The sequence below is a fragment of the Cebus imitator genome, unplaced genomic scaffold (genome assembly GCF_001604975.1).
Source record: "Cebus imitator isolate Cc_AM_T3 unplaced genomic scaffold, Cebus_imitator-1.0 Scaffold103, whole genome shotgun sequence".
NCBI classification, from domain to species: domain Eukaryota; kingdom Metazoa; phylum Chordata; class Mammalia; order Primates; family Cebidae; genus Cebus; species Cebus imitator.
Window position 1 is genome coordinate 1,355,406 of NW_016107418.1, and position 9,647 is coordinate 1,365,052.

The window sequence follows — 9,647 nt, forward strand, 5'->3', positions numbered from 1 at the left end:
AAAGAAAGAAAAGAAAAAAAGGAATGCATAGTGCTGGTGAAAGCACAGCATTGTGAGTGTAATCAATGCCACTGAACTACAGACTTAAATTGCTTAAATGGCAAATTTCACGTTACATATATTTTAGCACAATTTTTTAAATGTTGAAAGGCAAATTTTAAAAAAAGCATTGTTTCCACCCTTTAGCATTGTTTCCATACAGGATTGTCCATGCTCAGACTCCTGCAGATGGGCCAGATGTGCCACATGAGGTGTATCTCACAGAATGCATGGGGCTTACTTGCCTGACCTCCGCACCTGTGCACCTGCTGCTGCCGCTACACAAAATGTTCTGCCTCTCCTGTCTCCCTGGTAAACTCCCGTCATCTTAGAAGCACCAGTTAATTGTTCTTCTCTCTGTAAAGTCTCCCTAATTCCCTTTCCCACACCCTTTCAGGAAGAGATGCTTACCTCCTCCTCTGTGTCTTTTTGTGCATTATGCCATTATAGTGCTTACCAGATTTGATCGCAATTTATTTTCCTTTTGTGAATATCAACTTACAATACATACAGTAAAATTCACTCCTTTTAGTGTACATTTCTGTGAGTTTTGATAAAAACAGTAGTGTAACCAACACCAACAACATAGTTTCATTCCTGCCCCCACCGAAAAAATTCTTCACATCTCTCTGTAGTTAGTTCTTCCCCCCAGCTTCTGACAACTATGGATCTGTCTTTGGCCTCTAGTTTGGCCTCTCACATGACATTTTCAGAAATGTCATATAATGGAAATCATGCAGTATGTATCACAGTCTGAGGCCACTGGTTCTTGTTTGTATAGCTGTTTCCTTCTAGACTTGAGCTCCTAATATCAGACCTTGTCTTACTTAGTTTTTCCCTGCGCCAAGCATGGTGTGTGCTCCATGGTGGTGTTCTGTGCCTGTCAGTAAAATGATTGAATGAAAGCATGACGTTAGAACCTGTTTCTAATAAAAACAATCCCAGCACAGTGTTCTTGGCATGGGGTTCAGTGGGAGGCTCCAGGCAGGAGCAGAAGCAGCTGGTTGCAAGGCAGTCATGACCAGACACGGCAGAGAGAAGTGAAGTCCTCCAGCCCTTTTTTTCCAGGGGAGTGACAAGGAGCCGAATGCAGGGAGGCAATTGGCACCAGGCTGCCCGGGGCTGGAGCCCTCCTTCCTGCCAGCAATGGTCACTCACGAGGCTGCCACAGCCCCACGAGGCCACACCCATTGACAGTACTTCTAGACTGGGCAGTCCAGTCTGGTCCTAACCCAGGGCCTCTCTGTTGCAGGGCACCTCTGGGACTACCAGTCAGCCAGCACAGGAGCAGCTCAAAGGAATGCAAGCATGGGCAGTAAAGAACCAGGATGTTGGGAGGAGCAGGTTCAGAACCTCAGAACCACCTCGCTTTTGCCCCTTCCAGCACTCTCCTCTATTCCCACCCCTCCCCGCTCATTCCCACCTCCACCCTCACGCACAAAGCCACACATATCCAGAGGATCTTTTGCTTGGTCTATACCACCCTCATTTCAGGGAAATAAGGCATGCCATGTAGCCATCTGAGTGACTATTTTCCACGATGGTTTTCTATTTTAGCCTTCACGGGGAACCCTGGGGAATCTCTCATCCCTCACATCTCCATCTTGTAGTTATTGTCTCAGTAGGAACAAAAGTCCTGCATCCTTATGATTCCTCTTTCCTTCCATGCTTTATTAAATCTTTTATTAGCCCCTCAATGAGAGCTCCTTGAAGGCCAGCAGCACAGCCAGGTCTCAGACCTTTGTGCGAGCACCATCTGTTATTAAAGAGAAATCCTAACGCAGTAAGGGCCATGTGGTAAACACTAAATAAATGTTAAATAAACAGATTCACTAATTCATGATCAAACAAATACAGATTATGGAAGCTGCCTGCATCTTTACTGGCCCTCGGTTTGGAAGGACCACGACCTCTGGGTCATATCCTGGGGCTGAGTAAGAAGAAACCATTCACTCCTTAAGGCACGAGGAACTTCAGTTCAGTAATTCATAGGCAAAAGGATAGAAACCTGTGGTTAAAATGACATGTGGAGAATATGGCATGAAGGTTATCTCTCTTTCTTATTATTTCAACAATTGAGAATTATCTTTTAAAATAAGTTTATTAATTTGGTTTTCAGTGGAAGTGAAAATTTAAAAAAATTTCTATTCTGGGTCAGAGGACCAAGAATATGTTCCAGGATTTTCACATTCAAAGTGGCGTTTCTTTTTAAGTATGTAGCCTTTGCCTCATCAACCCAACAGATGTGTTTTTACTGTCTCTTTTAACTCTGAGTGCTGTTTAGTATACAGAAATAAAGGAAAGGAATTGCCTGGAAAGTCCTGCTGGTGTTCCAGTCCTGCTGTTCAGAGAAACCCTGCTCGCATATGCACGTTGGTGGCTGATGGCACCTCCTCTTCAAGTGACAAATCACTGATTCAGGTCCCAGCCTCAGAACTGGACTGCTTATATGTGCATTTTATAGCAATGCATTGTGTATACTCATCAGACCGAATTTACTGATTTCACAAGCATGTGCCGGGGACCCAGGGACATAAATGCACAGTGACAATACCTAAGGTTCCATACAGAAAGACATGCACCTACAGCAGTAACTCGAACTGAAGGAACGCAGTGGAAGCTGCCATCAGAGGCTCCCAGACACAGTGCTGGGGCTTGACTGCCTCTCCAGAGGCCTGGGATCACCACACCAATCAGTAGGCACCCCGGGTTGTGACACAGCTTGCTGCAAAGGATCCTCTTGGCCAACCGTGACCCATTGGCCTGAGGCTCCCACGGCCTGTATCCATGAGGCTGGGGAAAGAACATGGGCTTTGGAGCAAACAGAGATGGAATCCCGGTTTCGTTTTGGACTGGTATGAGATTTCCAACAAATAGCCACCTCTCTTAGCTCTTGCTTGTCTGGAACATGGTGCTAATGCCCTCTGCCCCCTAAGATGGCAGAAAGTATTCCATGTGATATTATATAGAAAGATCTCACAAAGCATACAGAAGGTGTAATGCCTTTCCCTCCCTCTGCCTACCTCCAAAGAATGAGCGGCCCTGCCAAAGAACGCCCACAGAGCAATACAGTACATCACTGCCAGGCAGCAGAGCAAGCACATCTTAATAGGGGCAGACCAGGGAAGGTCTGGAGTGTGGAACACTGCAAGGATTTTTGCTGCAGATTGCAGATAACCAGTGGGTGGCCCCAGGGTGATGGGTGTACTTATGGGGCTCACTAGGAGAGAGGACAGAGGCAAAAAGTGGAGGGAGGCAATACAAACAAACCTGGTCTCACATCACACTGGACCTGCAGCTAGCCCTACACACACAGTCTAACATCGGCTCCTGATGCTAGAGCCAAGGTAATACCCTTGTTTATAACACAGAACTCTTGTCTGCCCCCTCCCTAGTCCTGTACCAGCTGGACACAGGGCTTTGACTTCTCCCCTTGCTCCTCTTTGAGATCATTAGCCCTGAAATGCTCCTGGCTGGACGTCCCAGGGGTTCACCAAGAGCAAACATGTGGCAGGCAGAAAGACGGGGCTGGAGCCACACACGAATGGCAGTCGGTCGGCCTGGCCATTCATCAGATCTCGGAATCAAATCTAAAAATCCATCTGCCTTTGTCTTCCATGAGTATTCTGCACTGAAGAAGGGAATGGCCCTCCTCAGCACCTCCTCCACAGTGGCTAGAGAAGCCAGCCAGCTGGTGATATGGTGGGAGGCGGTGACGGGGGTCTATGCTGAGGGACACCTAGGCGGGGGGATGACTTTGTGCCCACAATCACGACAGCCCCACTCTGCTTGTGGGGCCTCATTTCTCAATCCTGGGCCAAGTGAACGTTCTCACTGTGCTCTTGCTCATTCTTTGCTTTGTGCTTTTGGCTGCTTAACTTTTGAATGCCAGGCCAACCTTTTAAATGCATGCATATTCCTGGCAACACTCCATGGGAGCATTTATTGCACTGAATGCAAAATAGGAGATTCTACTTCGTGCTGGGACTCAGAAAACCCCCAAGGAAGGAGGTGACTCTTTCTCAATCAAGCACCTCTGGGAGGCATGACGTCACTTCGACTTACCCCAAACTCAAGACTTAATCATGATAAGCCAAATAAATATGATTGATAGTCTCTCTGTATAATTTGATTACATATGTCCCAGTAGCAGGGAAGCATTTAGACCAGGCTGCCAGTTTTTTCTTATTTAACTACCCTGATGGCTCAGGGGTAGTACCAATAAGATATTAATTTCCCTGGAGAAATTTTCTTCTAATCATGCATATTGAGCTTGAAGCCTTTAGGCACCGGCAGGTTCTGAAAATTTATTTTTTTTTCACCTGAGGCTACTTTTTGTTTTTGTTTTGCTCACAGTTCGTAATGTTTATTACATTCGCTTGAGAAAATTTCTCTCCACTTTCTACACTTTATGTTCTCAGTCATTTTGGCATAAGACAGGATGTGGCTTTCCAGCTGCGTCCAACCACGCCTCTGGAAATGAGAGATGGCAGCTCCCAGGCTCCTCGTGCCTGCAGTCCAGATGTGAGAGTGTGAGAAGCTGTCTTCCTGGGCGAGAATGAAATTTGGGTGATTCAGTCTCATTTAGCACTGCCCACAGAAAAGTTTTTCTTTTCAGGGCCACTTTTAAAATATAATAACTATTATTCTCCTGGTAAATCATAGTCAGAAGCTAATTTCTACACATCCATCATCATTGACCATTTTTGGTTTGGGTTAAAAAAAAAAAAATGGCCAGGCACAGTGGCTCACACCTATAATCTCAGCACTTTGGGAGGCTGAGGCAGGCAGATCACCTGAAGTTAGGACTTCGAGACCAGCCTGACAAACATGGGGAAACCCCCGCCTCCACTAAAATTACAAAAAATTAGCTGGGTGTGGTGGCTCATGCCTGTAATCCCAGCTACTCGGGAGGCTGAGGCAGGAGAATCACTTGAACCCGAGAGGTGGAGGTTGTGGTGAGCCAAGATCGCACCATTGCACTCCAGCCTGGGTGACAAGAGTGAAATTCCATCTCAAAAAAAAAAATAAATTAAGTAAATATCCACCATCATCTCCAAGGTCTACTTGTGTTAGAGGAAGTGTAGCTAGTCAGATGGAGAGACAAGAGTCAGATGGAGAGAATGTTCATTCCACACATCGAGAGTAAATCAGTGAAGTATCTCTGAAATATTCAAAAAAAGTAAGAAATCCAGATCTAAAAGTAGACTAGGTCAACATAAGCCTCTAAGGTCCTGTATCTATTGGGCTAGCTCAGAGCCTGGGATAAATGTGAATCTGTCTCACCTGGGCTGCCATGGGAATTTCCCTGCACATTTGTACACAATTTGATTTGGGTTGTCCCACTGTCCAGAGAAGCTGGGCTATGTGTGAAATTTCTTTGGGAGCAGTAACAAGTCCAACGGTGGATGTAAGTCTAAGTTTGAAGAGCAAGGAGTTCTAACCACAAAAAATATTCAAATAAGGATAGAGGGGCAAGAACAGTCAAATGTAGTTTACTCATAGTTTTCTATAGGTATGGTCTCAGTTTCTTCTTCATTCTCAAGCGGCTAGCAGTGTTGCATAAGTGTTCATATAAAGAAAGGAAGACATGGTCAGGTGAGGTGGCTCACACCTGTAATCCCGGCACTTTGGGAGGCTGAGGCAGGCGGATCATGAGGTCAAGAGATCGAGACCATCCTGGCCAACATGGTGAAACCCCGTCTCTGCTAAAAATACAAAAATTAGCTGGGCGTGGTGACTCCCACCTGTAGCCCCAGCTACTTGGGAGGCTGAGGCAGGAGAATCTCTTGAACCTGGGACGCAGAGGTTGCAGTGAGCTGAGATTGCACCAGTGCACTCCAGCCTGGTGACAGAACATCTCAAAAAAAAAAGGGAGCGGGGAAGGAGACGCAACAGGGAGCCACAGGGAAAGCTCTGGCTGAGGAGTCAGGAGGGTGTCCTGAGCTGGACGGCCATAGAGAAGTCACAGACACCTCTGGCCTCACTGCAAAAGTCTGTTGGTTTATGTTTTTAAGTGATCATCATGTCTTTAGAAATTAACTTTGCAGATGAGCTCTCTCCAGATGTTCGTTGGAAGATTTTATTAAGTACAGTTGCTCCTTGATGTACAATGGGGTCACCTCTTAATACACCCATTGTAAGTTGAAAATACCCTAAGTCAAAAATGCATTTAATACACCTAGCCTACCAAACATCAGAGCTGAACATAGTGTTTCTTAAATGTGCTCAGAACACTGTGCTTGCAACTCGGCAAAATAATCTAACAGAAAGCCTATTGTATAATAAAGTGTTGGATACCTCACATAATCTATTGAATACTGCACTTAAAGTGAAAAACTATGGTTGTATGGGTACTAGAAATACGGTTTCTACTGAATGCATGTCACTTTCACTTCATCATAAACTTGAAAAATCATTCGTCAGGGAATGTCTGTAGTTGTTTTAGGTTGAATTGTGTCCCCCAGAAAGATATGTTCAAATTCTAATGCTGGTTACCTATAAATGTGACCTTATGTAGAAACAGAATGTTTGCAGATGTCATCAAGTTAAGATGAGGTTATACTGGATTAGGGTGGACTCTAATCCAATGACTGCTGTCCTTATAATAAGGGGAATTTGGACACAGACGTAGAAAGAGTGCTGTGTGACAGGAGAGGCAGAGGAGGTCGGGACTGGAGGGATGTGCCTGCATGCCAAGGATTGCCGGGCAAATACCAGAATCTAAGATTGAGACTTGGAATGGATTTTCCCTCAAGACTCCCGAAAGAACCAATCCTGCCATCCTGTTGAAACGAACACTATGGTCTCAGAAGTAACCATACCTTGATCCTGAACTTCTGGCCTCCAGAACTGAAAAAGAATAAATTTCTGTTGTTTAAGCCACCTAGTTTGCCGTACATTGTCCTGACAGCCCTAGGAATCTAACACAGTAGTCATCTCACACACAGGCCGATATAACCAGTTTAGAACAAGATTCATTAGATCTGTTAGATGCTAAGGGAATATGTTTTGTTCTAAATGATGGCAAATTTATTTTGATAATACTACTGACTTTGCAATTTTTACTGGTAGTTTTTGGAATGTATATTCATTTTGTACTTCTAAAAAGATTAAGCATGCATGTGTGCATGGGCGTATCTATCCATCCACTTAGTTGTATTTCATTAAAAAAAAAAAAAAGTGGGCCGAGCGCAGTGGCTCACGCCTGTAATCCGAGCACTTTGGGAAGCTAAGCCTTTGGATCAGGAGGTCAAGTGATCGAGACTATCCTGGCCAACACGGTGAAACCCTGTCTCTACTAAAAATACCAAAAAATTAGCCAGGCGTGGTGGCACACGCCTGTGGTCCCAAGTACTCGGGAGGCTGAGGCAGAAGAATCGCTTGAACCCAAGAGGCAGAGGTTGCCGTGAGCCGAGATTGCACCACTGCACTCCAGCCTGGCGACAGAGCAAGACTCCGTCTCAAAAACAAACAAACAATCAAAAAAAGTGAAATCAGGTTGGGTGCAGTGGCTCACACCTGTAATCCCAGCACTATGGGAGGCTGAGGTAGGTGGATCACCTGAGGTCAGGAGTTCGAGACCGGCCTCACCAACATGGTGAAACCCCATCTCTATTTAACATACAAAAATTAGCCAGGTGTGGTGGTGGGTACCTGTAATCCCAGCTACTCAGGAGGCTGAGGCAGGAGAATAGCTTGAATCCAGGTAGCAGAGGTTGCAGTGAGCTGAGATTACACCATTGCACTCCAGCCTGGGCAACAAAAGCAAAACTCCATCTCAAAAATAAATAAATAAATAAATCCTGTTTTTTAAAAAATTCCTGTTTTTTCATTTAAATTTTGAATTAAATATTTTATCTATTTTCTGCAAAAAGGTGACCCATGCCTACATTCTCAACCTCATATTTAACAGTGTGCAATGTTACTGCATCCTCTAGGTTAGCCACTCCCAAGCAGTGGAAATGTCTGCTTGCCAGCTCTCAGTGGAGAAGAAGTAAATTGCCCTCTGACAGTGCTGATGAGGCACCACTCTATTTAAAGGCAATCTGAGGAAGAGTGATCATCTCCTGTGTGGGGAAGGCTAAGTTAAGACTTCTGTTCGGATCCACTGGAATTTACATATCTCTACCCCAACTAGAGGACACTTTCACCTTGGTTCATGCTACATGAAACGAAGCAGGCCCCTGGCAACCGTGTGGTGACTGGCATAAATGAAGACTCGCTGAACTTCAACGTGGGCCTCAAAACTGATTTTGTTTTGACTTATTACCTGGTTTAAGGCTTTTCTGTTTTATTGATTGGCCTGATTTTCATAGTCATGTTGTCATTTTTTAAATCAGCTTACTGAAACAGCCTTGGAGTCATGCACAATTCAGTGTACACATACACAATTCAGTGTACACATGCACAATTCAGTGCTGCCCTTCAAAGCTTTCTGTCCTACCATCGTTCCATTTTTGTCTTTGTTTTCCAGACTACAATTCATCTAAGTAAGAAGAACTGAAGGGAGCTTTTAAAAAGCTATTCTGAAAGAGTTTACTGGAAAATATATATGTACTATCTCTTTAAATAAAATAAATAATATTTTTTTAAATAGAGTGGAATATGAAAATCAGCCTGTGATTTTTAAGTAATCACGTTTTTAAAAATCAGCTTTTTAAAATGGAAGATTTTCAAATCTAATGTATAAAATTATTTTTTGAATTAGAAAAAGAGAATTTCTGACACCTCTGCAGTTGAGAACTTTACATGCCCTGGAATTAACAAGAGAGACTAAACTATACATCGCTGGTTGGCTGACTGGGCAGAATAAAAAAAAGACCTTTACACTGAAAAGCAATTTTCCATCCTTTTATGTAGAAAGTGTGTTTTTCAGAAGATACAGATGTATATATTCATCACATATATATTGCAGACGATCTTGAGTGTAGAATCTTAGCTGAAAATATATGAACTGTCTATACCCACAGGGTTATATCTAAGATGCTAGGATTATGAATGCTTTCTCCGTTTTTTCCAACTCTTCTGTATTTTCTATAGCAATTATGCAGTTCTATTATTATGGTAAAATATAATTAATTGTTAAAATGATCTGAGAACAAACCTGTTTCTATGGGACATGTCTACAGACAGCTGGGAAACAGCCATGGGTGACAGAACCTGCTGTTACACCGTTATCAAGGATGAGAGGTGGCCCAATTTGGGTGAAAGATGCTCACACCACGGCCAAGAGACAGGGCAGCAGCAGGCTCTCCAGGTGAAGTCCCTGCTGGCCAATGGCCCCAGACCAACCTTCTCAAGGCTAACGTGTCATGGAGTCCAAGCTGGCACCATTTTTAATGTGTCAAGCTAATTTTGCCTTTAATCTGAGCTTGCTTTGATGTGTTCAAATGAAATGTTGAGAATTTTTGGAGCAGAGAAAGCAATGAAGAGCCTGGCTCCCCAGTCTGTCCATCTGGATCCATCCGGATAGACATTTTGAATCTAGGGAGCTTCCGGCACCTTCACAGTTGAGAACTTTGTGTGCTATGGAATCAGCCAGAGAAACTAAACTGTTTATCACGGGATATCTGGCCTGGCAGGATGAAAAAGACGGTCTTCAAATT